The sequence below is a fragment of the Rattus norvegicus genome, chromosome 16 (genome assembly GCF_036323735.1).
Source record: "Rattus norvegicus strain BN/NHsdMcwi chromosome 16, GRCr8, whole genome shotgun sequence".
Classification (NCBI taxonomy): Eukaryota; Metazoa; Chordata; class Mammalia; order Rodentia; family Muridae; genus Rattus; species Rattus norvegicus.
Window position 1 is genome coordinate 89558929 of NC_086034.1, and position 13763 is coordinate 89572691.

The 13763-nt window shown below is 35.3% G+C and overlaps 1 long non-coding RNA gene across 2 annotated transcripts in view; it reads left to right on the forward strand.

Annotated features, from left to right (window-relative positions):
• The first annotated feature begins 2879 nt into the window (after positions 1–2879).
• LOC120097576 (uncharacterized) overlaps positions 2880–13763 on the forward strand; it is an 82470-nt gene continuing 71586 nt past the window's right edge. For both annotated transcript variants that reach the window (XR_005495141.2, XR_005495140.2), the window contains exon 1: positions 2880–2985. This is a non-coding gene — a long non-coding RNA (uncharacterized LOC120097576). The remainder of the gene's footprint in view (positions 2986–13763) is intronic.

The following is a 13763-nucleotide window of genomic DNA, read 5'->3' on the forward strand; positions in this document are numbered from 1 at the left end:
GACCAAACCCCCAGTGAACGTGATTGTTGGGGGGGAGGGTGGTAATGGGGGGAGGAAGGGAAGTGGAACACCCATAGAGAAAGGGAGGGGGAGGGGTTAGGGGGATGTTCGCCTGGAAACCAGGAAAGGGAATAACAATTGAAGTGTAAATAAGAAATACCCAATTTAATAAAGATGGAGAGGAAAAAATAAAAGAATAAATAATCTCTGCTTTTGCACTAGAGAAAGGAAGTCCTGAGCAATTTGTGAAGCTTTAGAACCAGTCTACCCTCACCATCAGCTGTCTGCAAAACAAATTTCTCTATTCTCTATACAGGAAACCATTTCTTTTAGTTTCTAATGTGGAGAAAAGGCTTCCCATCAATTCTTTTCTCATTTCCACCCACAAAAGGTCATTCTCACACAAATGAAAACAAACAACAAACAACTTCGTTTTGATATAACTTTAGCAAGCCTTTTCCTGGGTCTCTTGGCTTATGCTTTTGAAATATACTGTGGCTAATATCAGAGTTGATATTACAAATAAGTTTTCTTAGTTAAAAATTTAATTTGAAGGCTGGAGAGATGGCTCAGTGGTTAAAAATACACATCACCATGGCAGAGGACCCAAGTTCAATCCCCAGCATGCACATTAAGCTGCTTACAATAAATTTACCTACATCAGAAAACTCTACATCAGAAAATATCCTGTACTTCTAGTATCACTTCACTCACCTGACTGTACTCCATACGTACAAACACATAAATAACATAAATTACATAAACATCAAGAATGCCAAGCAACCAGAGCTTCCAGGGACTAAGCCACTACCTAAAGACTATACATGGACTGACCCTGGACTCTGACCTCATAGGTAGCATTGAATATCCTAGTAAGAGCACCAGTAGAAGGGGAAGCCCTGGGTCCTGCTAAGACTGAACCCCCAGTGAACTAGACTGAGGGGGGGAGGGCAGCAATGGGGGGAGGGCTGGGAGGGGAACACCCATAAGGAAGGTGAGGAGGGAGGGGGATGTTTGCCCGGAAACTGGGAAAGGGAATAACACTCGAAATGTATATAAGAAATACTCAAGTTAATAATAAAAAAAATGTTGCAAAAACAAAAAAAAAACATCAAGAACATCTTTGATTTAGAAACTTCAGCTCCTGTATTATTTTGAGCACCTTGTGTATGCAAAAGTTTTACTATTCTGGAGTATGGCCAATGCTATCACCTTTCTAATTTGTTTGTTTGTTTGTTTTTCTTTGTTTTGTTTTTCTCATGCTGTATTCCACAGTGGGAAAATAATTGTATAATTAGCTAAAATTACATGAAATAAGGTTTCAAAGTGGTAAGATGATAATTATGTATTTAAGATAGTACTACCTCCTATAAATAATTGGAAATTAATTTTATCATTAAAAATGTTTATCTTTAAAGGATAAAAATTATTTTGTATGCAAATTGTCACAAATTTAATTTTTCACTTAGAAAATATTCATTTTTCTGTTGTATTCAACAAAAAAAAGCAGAATGTAAATATTTCCTGCAATATACCATTGGCAGTTTTCAAAGCACGCATGACAGAAAGTGGTGTAGTAGTAGTAAATATTCTGAGAAAAACTCAAAACTTCCATTAAAGTCTGCTGTCAATGCTGCTTTTATTTCCTCGGGTGATGGGTTGGAATGCAAGCAGTACTCAAGCTGTGTGAACACACTGCTAAGGCTGAACACAGAATGTTCCCTTCTCTGTTCTACGTATCCCTACACCTAGGCCTGGAAGCTTCCAGCTTTCTTACATTCTAGTCTTTCAAGATTACTGATTCAATCTGGCCTCCCTTGGCTTCTGACTGAATTGCTGTGCTTGGTTTCATACTAACTTTGACAGTATGGTCTAGTCTTCTGGCTTCTTCTCATCTCTGGCTCATTCTGTCTTCAACTGTTTATAGCTTGTCCTCTTTGCATCATGTCTCTAAAATTTTCTCAGTAAAACTTGCATACACACATACCACCTTTTCTGTCTCTTGATGCTCTTAAGTAGCCTTCTTCCTAATGTTGTTCTCATGTGAGTTGGTCATATCCTATCTTTGACCAGTTCTGTAATATCTCTCTAATTTGTCACTTTGTCAATTAAAATTCAATTAAAATTCACCTTCAAGCATGGCTGCTTTCTTCTACAAACTAACCTTACCTTCATTATTTAAGGTGTAAGGATTAAAAGTGTGTGCTAAGACCACGTCTGCACTCCAGCCAGATCATATAAACACAGGTCTTTGGATGTGATCCCTTGCCAGAGTAGCCATGTTGCTGCATTAAAATTACTCTACTGTCTGCTTTATATCAGAGTATGAAAATGGTAGGCCTGGTCTCTTCTATGCCAAAGGAAGGAGGGATTTATGCTTATTTGTAAAATATGATAACAACATGCAGTAGATTCATTCACCATTCCTCACAGCATTTGAAATTTGCTTGTGAGTCTGGCTCTGGCATGGAATCCTGCTGTTTTGTTTTACTTAAAACAAATGTATGCAAACATAAATGGTAAAAAGCTAATAGGCTAGCTTTGTGCAGGTAGTCTGTACAGGCATGCATTAGTATGTTTGAAATAATTGACATGTAAGAATGAAGGCTATGAGTGAGGAAGTTATGTGTTGCTTCAGAAAGCTTTACAGAAGACACATTTTAAGAGTTAAATAGTGGTATGCAAAAGTACAAAATATGGTTTGTACCATGTAATACTTCTTGTCAATCATTATAGAGCTTCTAAGAAACAATAAAAAATAGAAATAGTCCCTAATTCAATGCCCCCTTGTGAAACTGATCTGCTGGAGGGAAGGAGACTTTCTGCAGACCACTATAGCATCCTCTTTTTTGAATTGTGGGTAAAGATTGACTCTCAGTTAGGCTTCTGGCATCATGCATGCCTGTTTCCTGTCTGACTAGCCATCTGTGCAAATGGGATGCAGTGCGATTTTAAATCTGTCTGGAAGTGAAATTCAGTTACAAGGTAGGAACTGTTAATAGGAGTGAGCAAATGGAAGAAAAGGGTGTTGAAAAGTGAAACAGTAAGCCTGCTTTACTTAACAACCTTGTTTCAGCATGAAATTAGCCTATTGCTGCTATATATTTTATTTTTACATATTAATTTTAATGTCTATGCATGCATGTGCCTACTTGTGTTTATGTACATTATGGGTGGGGGTTGGAGGGTGGGCTCCATGGAAGCTAGGAGAGAAGGTAAGGAGCTGGAGTTACAGTGGTTGTGAGCCACACAGCAATGATACAGAATACAGAACAAGGTGTTCTATAAGAGAACAAGTACTCTTGAGCACTATTTTCAGTTCCAGTGGCTAAAATAAGATCCGTTTTCCTGTTGCTAGTCTACTTGTGAATCAAAATCATGCTTAAGTTTGATGCCTAAATACTCCTAAGTTCGCAATCAAGTGATAGGTGTTATAATCATGTATTGGGTTTCACATATTTAATTTTTCCAAATCATAGAACACTATTGAGAAACTGTTCTCCTCTCTAAAAAAGCTACATGTGTTTAAAGCACAAAATAATTACAATTCTATCTGTTGAATTGTAGTTGAAACTGGTTGCATAACATTGCTAATGAATCAAAGAAAGTGCTTTAAGAAAATCACTGGTTTCTTAATCTATCATTCTAACACAAAACTGAAGCGTTACCCATTCCACAACTGTTTATGAAGAAAAAAATTAAGCAAGAAATATTTACAGACAATACGGGCTGCCAAAATAAAACTTGCATTAGTGTATACAATGAGGCAATTTAGAAATGATCTGTGAGAGGAGAGGGAAGAGTCACACCAGCTTAATAGGCATCAACATTGATAGACACTAAAATAACTACCTCTCTGGCATAATAAACATTTTAATCAACCTGACTAATTCTTTCTTTCAAGAAGTATACTTTGATTTGGGGATTCTTATATATAAAATTAATATTAATTCTGAAAATAGCAGCAGGAGCTGCATCTGATTGCATAGAGAATTACCAAAATGAATATTTAATGTGCTGTCCACTTAGGATACTCTAAATATAATTACTGGCATTTGTCCAGCTAAAGAAAAAAGAGTGGGAGAGGAAACTGCACAATGCTTATTTTAATTAGGTAAAATTATGTGGTTCAATGAAGCATGACAGTCTGCATAATGAGAGGACAGACCCATGTTTATGGGAGAGTTATTGGAGATGAAAATGTGGGCACTATGCATGCCTGATAGCCACTATTTTATCTTTCATTCATAATTCCTTGCAGTGTTTTTAATGTGTAAGTCAATAATCCCAGGAGGAGTAAGGAGAGTAAGACAAGAGAAGTCTTCTTATGTTTTATCTTCAAGAATGATGATGGACATCAGGATATAACTAGGGAGGTCTAAAACATAGGCCATAGCAGTAACTATTTCTTCCTGCCCAAATGATAACTATATGCACATAAGTCTAAACACTATAGACAAAATATGTTTATGTATATGTCTATGTGTTCCTTAAGAGAGAAAGAAAGATGATTTCTAGCAAAAGCATTTGAACTTATAAAAGTCTATTTGCAGCATAAATTTTATTTCAAAATAATAATCAGATTCATTTCTAGTGGCCCAAGGGAAGATACGTTTTGAAAAACGCACTGAGGATTTATGACTTCCATTTTAAATCTTATTTGATATAATTTATATTAAGTTATCACTTGTGTGTGATTCATTTCCATATTCAGACAGCACCATTAGGAAGCATTTTTAGAAGACTAAATGGAAGAAAGAAAGATATATTGGATAATGCCCAAGGGATTATAATTTCATACTTTTCTTATTTTCCTATTTGAATGATTATTTCACAGGTTTCCCTCTTCTATATGTTTGACTAAGGTGAAAATTAATCACAATCAATACTTTATAAATATAGCTATTTAGGGATGTTACTAAAATTAAAAGGGAATGAAATATTTCCCAAATATCTCAAAAATTGTGTTTTTAAAAAGTCTAGTATATACATAAACACAACATCAAGGGTTAAAAACATGAACAGTAGTAAACTGTAAACAAAAGAGAAATGGGTCTAAAACTATGGGGAAATGAAGGAGTGTAAAGAGTGCAGAAAATAAATGAAGTAAAAGTTAGGAAGTGACTAAAGAGTATTAGCTCTCAAGAGGTCATAAATCAAGATAATTTAAGACTATTCCATCTCAAAATCAAGATAAATAAATAAACAAACATTTTTATTAATTATTTTCTTGTTTTTGAGTGTTCTGCCTGCATATTTGTAAGTTCACAATGTGTCTGCAGCCCAACTAGAGACCAGATGATGCCATTGAAAACTATGGAACTGGAGTTGAAAAGGTTTGTGGTTTGTCTTGTAGGTGCTAGGAATCAAATTTAGCCCTCTGTAAAAACAGCTGTGTTTCAAACTGCAAATGAAGACATTCTAAAGTGAGAATCAAGGAAAAAAAATCACCCTAAAGGATATAAATGCAATAAGGAAAAACTATTTAAAAAGTTTATGGGGGAATTTTGTGGGAATATAATCAAACTTGAGGTGATACATCTATGATTTCTATCCCTGAGAAACAAGAGCAAATATATGCAAGGTAATTGATACTGAAAACTAACCAAACTAACAAAAAGGAGAAAAAAGAGGAGGAAGAGGAAGAGGAGGAAGAGGAGGAGGAGGAGGAAGAGGAGGAAGAGAAAGACAGACAGACAGACAGACAGACAGACAGACAGACAGACAGGAAGGAAGGAAGGAAGGAAGGAAGGAAGGAAGGAAGGAAGAAAAGAAAATTCTTTACCAAGGCACTGGAAAGTTCTTCAAAGCACATGGGGAAAATATCTCAGATGGAGATATTTGTAAAACAATTAAATTTCACTGGTAAAGAACAACTTCTTAAGTATTGGTAAGATTATGCTTGTACTCAAAAACACAGAATACCACCACAAAATAGTGTACTCAATTTTCTTCCAATTGTAAAAGTCATATGGTCATATCATATTGAACTAACAATTGACTTTATGATTAGGCATACACCTGTAATCCTATTTTCTGATAAGGTGAAACAGGAGAATTTTGATTTCCAGCCTAGCCTGGGTTACATAATGAAGACCCATCTAAAATTAAAACAAATTAAATAAAACAATTATTAATAGAGATTAAATAACAATATGGGAAAACTGTTTTAGAATAAATAGATAATGATAAATTATTCATCTGTGAACCATACTTCGTACTATAGAAACAAGATTTTAGAGATATAATGTAAAAGAAATCTTATTTCATAGTTTAAACATTTATAATCTTATTGTAGTTTCTATATAATATTGTATTGATGCATTTATAAAGTATGAACTTCAAATTAGGTTATGAGAGAAAACCAAATTTGATTGTTATAAGGGATTATTGAAGTTTCCTGTAAATAAATGTATTTTAAATTGTAATGTAATAGAAATGAGCACTTTATCATCCATAGCTCTAGACAGTTTTAGTAATTGCAAGTCACCAGATGCCTGTCAGCCCACTGACTGAACATAATTACATTGTAATATATATGTAAAATATACATGTATTCATGCACATACACCATGATAGACACCTATATAATATATCAGAACTCTCTGAAAATGTTCATTTTGCTAACTTGGCACTAGAATGAAGTCTTCATCCATAAGGAAAATGAACAGCATAAAATGTGAAACCCACGTTTTCCTTTTTTTGCAGTTGTTGGCTTACCTAATCTTCAGAACTAACCTGGCTTTCTATTAAAAACACCAAGTATTTAAATAGAAAATACATTAAAATATCCTTTGCTATTATGAGCTCAGCTTTAATTTAGACTCAGGTAAATTATGGCAAATTCTTATGAAAGATTATAAAAGTGTTTCTCGGATTTTATCAAGGTTATCTGGGGAGCCCATGAAAAACTCACCTTGCTGATTCAGTTAGTGATTCTAGACCTCACAGGTAGCATGGCTCCTAGAGAAGTAAGCTGGAGACAGGTGGCCTTGACTCTAATTTCTTCTTCCTCAAATATTTCAAATATGCATATGATGTCTCATAATTGTAATAACATTTTACAAAAACTACACCCAAAGGAAACCTAAGAGGATTGCTAATTCCTCAAAACCTAAGTTTCATTATTTAGACACTGTTTTCTCAGGTCTTCAATCACGAGGAGCTATTTTTTAAATAAACTACTTACAGTTTGCTCCAACAGAAAACGAACCATTAGACGAGCACAGTTTTGACGACTTCTGATGCCCTCCTAATATTGTGCATCTGCTTAATGTTAAACACCACATCCATCAGGAGAATAAACAATAACGTAACAAAAACAAAAATACGTTTCTTAGCACGCACAATAGGCATGGTGAAGTATCACAGTTCGTTCAGTGCTTGCCAGTATCCAGATAACACTAGGTTTGATCCTGAGGACTGAATGTGTTGGGTTGATCTCCCACAACTCTCAGCTTTTGGGAGGTGAGGCAGAAAGATCAGAAGTCCAAGTTTATCCTTGGCTACTTATCAAGTTTTAGTAAGGCCTGCCTGGGCTACATGAGGCTATTGTCTGCTTTGAGAATGTCTAAAAAATGTTTTGTATTTATTTTGAAATAAAACAAAATAATCAAAATAATCTCCTGTTTCTGGGCACATTTTTATGTTACCCATAAAGCCAAGCATAATGTATTTATTGGATCTTGATCCTTTAACACACGTTAAGCTCCTAGTAACTTTCATCTCTGTTCATTTTTACTAATTTTAAAAATAATTTATAGTCTCACTTCTGAGTTTCAACACAAGTGGATGGTACCAGGGAAGGTGCTTTTCTAACAATAGTGTCAAGTGATCTTTTGAAGTACACTCCACTTTCTAGTTTCCCCTGCTTGGGCCCTTTTGTGTTGTGACTCCTCTCCTGACTCTGAGGATGGGTCTTGTGAGAGAAGAGCAATTTATCTGTCATCTTTCTGAGTAGGATTCCTCAGCAAAACACCAGCATTTTCAGGAGATGGTTCGGCCAGCTGCTCCAGTCAATCTGTGCAGGAACCATGAACTGGATTTAAATGAGATGCCCAACATAAAGGAAACGAATATTTTGGCACTGGAAAAGGATTAACCAACTTCCATTCCACAGTTTGGCTTCTCTGAATGGAATGGAGAAATAACACCCAGCTAGTGAATTGAGGAACTCCTGACTTAAGACCAGCCTGCCCCTCCTGACATTTCTGTGTAGGGTCCTTAAAAATGTCCGCTTCTTGACCTGACCTGGGGCAGTCCCTGAATGGAGGTGCTGGGCAGTTCAGCAGTTTAGCGGGTCTGCCCTGCTCCATGATTCCTTTGGGAGAGACCAGCATTCACCAGCTCTAAGAACAAGAGCCTTTTCATAACCTCAATTATCACAAGGTCAATATATCACTGTGTGTTTGCTAGTGGCACTTTGACTGACTAGCAGCAGCGAGGACTAAGAGAGGCTCTGAGTCCCATTGAAACAGCTAAGAGTGTCTGTCCCTTACTGAGTGTGGACACAGGGCAAATTTTTCTGATAATTGGCTTTTTGAGCTTCTAATCCCAGACCTGATTTCAACAAATTAAGCCTAATCAAGATTAAACCATATTAGTAATTCTCAGGAATCTTTGTCAAGATTTTGTGAGTGAGTGAGTGAGTGTGTGTGTGTATGTGTGTGTGTGTGTGTGTGTATGTGTGTGTGTGTGTAGTTTTTATGGAACAAAAGAAAAATATTTGATCAAAGACCTTGTTTGCTTTAACTGTATACACTTTACTTTTAAAGAGTATTGTTATATTTTCAATGCATGCATTTAAGTTTGCTCTGAGATTCATGCGAAAGAATTAAAAAAAATCACTTTAAAGCTGACTACATTGTCAATGGATTGAGAATCTCACAATATTTTCAGTGTGTGTGTGTGTGTTTGTTGTCCTGAGATTTCCCAGCAGGTCAAAACATGGTATAAAGAGAGTATTAAGAAAAAATGAAGGAAGTAATCCAGTTAGATTAAAAACCATGCCTAGGTCAGTATTTACCACTATAGAAGGCTTCAAATCAGAAGTGAAAACAAAACCAAGTGATTAAGTCAAAGTCTCATGGAAACATATTACAGAGACAAATGCGCTGTGGTCACATCCACTTGAACATTTATAATGTATTATAAACAGACACGATTTATGCATTAGGGAAGTCCCGTCTGATCTCCCTTGAGAATGGCAAGACCTTCCTGGCAATTGCTTTAGTTTGACAGCATTTTTTAGAGAAAATCCATTTAAGCACACAGAGAATCAGGGGGTATCATTTTGAAATAATTCATTCTGAAAGGAAAGAAATAAAAAGCTTACCCAGGATGGCTTAAAGATTTAAACAGAGGCATCTTCTAATGCTGATGTGACTTACAAGAGTGCTCATGCCTTTAAGCTCCACAAATTCTTAGCAAATTTGAACTGTTGATAAATGCGGAATTTTTGCTTAGGAAGTACACAAATAAAATAGAGATATCCCTTGATTTTAGCAAGCCAACCTTTATACAAAACATGACAATAATACTTAATTTACAAAAATCTGAGTCTCCTCTACATATTATCCTTTTCTCTTAGGTATCTCTTATGATAGATAGAAAGAGACTGGTACACACCCAGCACAGGTTTATGTCAGATTATACCTCCCCTACCTTGAAATATGTCTATCTACAATATACCAGCATTTGACTTTTGCAATACAAATGAATATTTAAATGTTGGGAAAGTGACAAAAGAAAGTTAATAGTTAATGTAGAGACTATAAGGCAGTAAAAAGCTGATGTCTTCTCTAAAGTACTGAAACACTTTGATATTTGTTTTTGTGATTCCAGAGGGGTGTCAGTGTAGGATTTGATGTTTTGTCATTCTAAGCTTATAGTGATCGAATTAAATATTTAAAGAAAAATATTATTGACAATACAAAATTATTTGTGCAAGAGAAAAATCATATCTGAATTTTATCAAGCTTTTATGTATTCTCCCTATGGGAATACATTCTGGAAAAAGCACATGTGAAAATTAGAGTGTTCAATTTTTTCATATAAATAAACTTTAATTTCGAGAGTAGACCCCATGAAAATAAATCTTCATAACAAAATTACATTAATTCTACTTTCACAAATTGATTCCACTAGGTACCATAACATCCCTGACATAGATGCAGTGTGTAGCCTAGGCTCTCTCAAAAATTTTAAATCTTACAAGCTAGGCGTCCATACATATTCCACCAAGCTTTTTTTTTTTAAAAAGCATATGCCATATAGATGTTTAAGAAGAAAGTTATTGATAGTTTTATTTGTCCAAGTTACTGCCATATTAATTACTTAATTTAAGCCTCATAACTGTGAATGGGGTAAGATTTGAGAAAAAGAAATTATTAAAAGATAACCATAATACCACAGGTGATAAATAATAGGTAGGTAGGTAGGTAGATAGATAGATAGATAGATAGATAGATAGATAGATAGATGTGCTTCAGGAGTATGGTAGAGAGTATATGTAGAAAGACGATAACAGTACAGAAACAAAATTATGGGAAAGGAAGAGCAATAGATAATAGAAACACATTCATTCATGCATGAATGAGAACATACCTGCATGCCTAAAGCCAAACAAATGAAATTATTGGGAGGGAGCAAAAGAGACAGGGATGTAAACTAAAACAGATACATACAGAAAGATAACAGAAGTGAAAGTTAGAAAATGAAGGATGAATGGAAGGAAGAAAATGGATATGAATGGATACTGATGATAGGTGATTAGATAGGTGGAGGACCTATGAGATAGATAGATAGATAGATAGATAGATAGATAGATAGATAGATAGATAGATAGATAGATAGATTATTAGGTCTATCTGTGAATGAGTGGATCAACAGCAGAAGTATAGACAGAGAAACAGAGGCACAGGCATGTATCAAGTGCCTTCAGGTGGAGGTGATTAAGTATTTCAAAAGAACTTGGAAAACTCTGCCAGAGACTGCTTTTCCAAATTAACAGTTAAGGGAAAATTATTCAATGCCACATATGTATAAGAGAATGTGTGAACACAACATGATTTTCCCAGTAGGCTCTCAGCCACTGAGAAGCAAACAAGCTTCTTATCTTAAAAAGCATAACAGTGAGTTAGCAAGGGATACTTGAAGACTTCCAGGAGCCTGCACTTAACAGACATCATTATAGCTGCATGTCTTCTGTGATGGAGCATGTTTGAAATAATGCTTCTACTTTTCAGAATAAGAAATTTCTCAAATAGATTAAAACTTTACATTGTGTGATAAGTATATAAAGGACTAAATTCTTGATCCTAAAAACCATTAAGAGCAACTTAAGAATTAGAAAAATAGGATATATATAGAGAAATAACAGTTAAAATAATTCTGTCTATATTTGAATTTATCAAAGAGATAATTTTGATGTAATATTTACTATTAGATATAAAGCTGTATTTTTATCAGAAAGAAGTTCACAGTGGTAATTTTATTTTAATTTTCTGAAAGGCTTAATGTGTGCCAAATTAACTATGCCGATAAACTACCTTGAGATCAGTTACTGCTTACTTGCTGGGTTTCTTTGAAGCTAAGACACATCAGAATGATTAGAAAAAAGCTCCACACACTTTAGCTCTTTCCTTGAACAAATTATCTAAACACTTCAGTTTCAATATCATAGGGCAAAACACTGCTGAACCCTTGCTTATTGGTAATAGTAATGATAAAATGGGTTTTTATGCATAGTCATTAATACATAGTACTCAAAGTCCTAGCGAGAGCAATTAGAAAACAAAAGGAGGTCAAAGGAATAGAAATTGGAAAGGAGGAAGTAAAAAATATTACTATTTGCAGATGGTAGGATAGTACAATTAAATGACCAAAAAAAATTCACCAGAGAACTCCTATGACTGATAAACAAATTCAGCAAAGTAGTGAATATAAAATTAAAACAAATCAGTAGCCTCCCTCTACGCAAATGATAAACAGTCTGAGAAAGAAATTAGGGAAATGACAACCTTCATAATAGAAATAATATAATATGCCTTGGTCTAACTCTAACAAAGCAAGTGAAAGATCTGTAGGACAAGATCCTCAGGTTTCTGAAGACTGAAATCAAAGACCTTAGAAGATGGAAAGACCTCACATGATCATGGATTGGCAGGATTAATACAGTAGAAATGGCCATCTTGCTGAAAGCAATCGACAGATTCAATGCAATCCAAATGAAAACTAACTCAATTCTTCATAGAATTAGAAAGAGCAACTTGAAAATTCATTTAAAAACAACAACAACAACAACAACAACAACAACAACAACAAAAAACAGGATAGCAAAAACTATCCTCAACAATAAAAGAACTTCTTGGGAAATCATCATCCCTGACCTCAAACACTATTACAGAACAATAGTGATAAAACCTGTATGGTATTGGTACAGAGACAGGCAGATAGATCAATGGAATAGAATTAAAGACCCCAAAATGAACCCACACACCTATGGTCACTTGATCTTTGACAAAGGAGCTAAAACCAACCAGTGTAAAAAAGACAGCATTTTCAACAAATGGCCCTGGATCAACTGGTGGGCTGCATGTAGAAGAATGCAAATCTATTCATTCTTATCCCCTTGTACAAATCTCAAGTCTAATTATAACAATGACCTCTATTTAAGGCCAGATACACTGAAACTAATAGAAGAAAAAGTAGGGAAGAACCTTGAACACATGGGCACCGGGGAAAATTTCCTGAACAGGACATCAGTGGCTTGTGCTCGAAGATAAAAAACAGACAAATGGGATCTCGTAATATTGCAAAGCTTTTGGAAGGCAAAGGACACTGTCATTAAGACAAAATAGCAACCAAAAGATGGGGTTGTGGGGAAGATCTTTACCAATCCTACATCTGATAGAGGGTTAATATTCAATATGAACAAAGAACTTAAGAAGTTATACTCTAGAGAATCAAATAACCCTATTAAAAATGGTTTACCAAGCTAAACAAAGTCTCAACTGAGGAATATCGAATAGCCATGAAGCACCTAAAGAAATGTTCAACATCCTTAGTCATTAGGGAAATGCAGGTCAAAACAACCCTAAGATTTGATCTCACACCGGTCATAATGGCTAACATCAAAAACTCAAGTGACAACAGATGCTGGCAAGGATGTGGAGAAAGAACACTCCTCCATTGTTAGTGGGATTGCAAGCTCATACAACCACTCTGAAAATCAGTCTAGCAGTTCCTCAGAAAATTGGACATTGTGCTAACCAGCTATACCACTCCTGGGTATATTCCCAAAAGATGCTCCAATGTATAACAAGGACACATGCTCCACTATGTTCATAGAAACCTTATTTATAATAGCCAGAAGCTGGAAAGAACCCAGCTGTCCGTCAATAAAGGAATGGATACAGAAAATGTGGTACATCTACACAATAGAATACTACTCAGCTATCAAAAACAATGATTTCATGAAATACTTAGGCAAATGTATGGAATTAGAAAATGTCATTCTGAGTAAGGTAATCCAATCACAGAAGAACACTCACTGAGAAGTGAATATTAGCCCTAATGCTCAGAATATAAAGATACAATTCACAGACCACATGAAGTTCAGGAAGAAGGATGACCAAATTGCAGATGTTTCAGTACTCCTCAGAAGGGGGGAACAAAACACTCACAGGAAGAAATATGGAGACAAAGTGTGGAGCAGAGACTGAAGGAAAGGCCATCCAGAGACTGCCTCACATGGGGGTCTA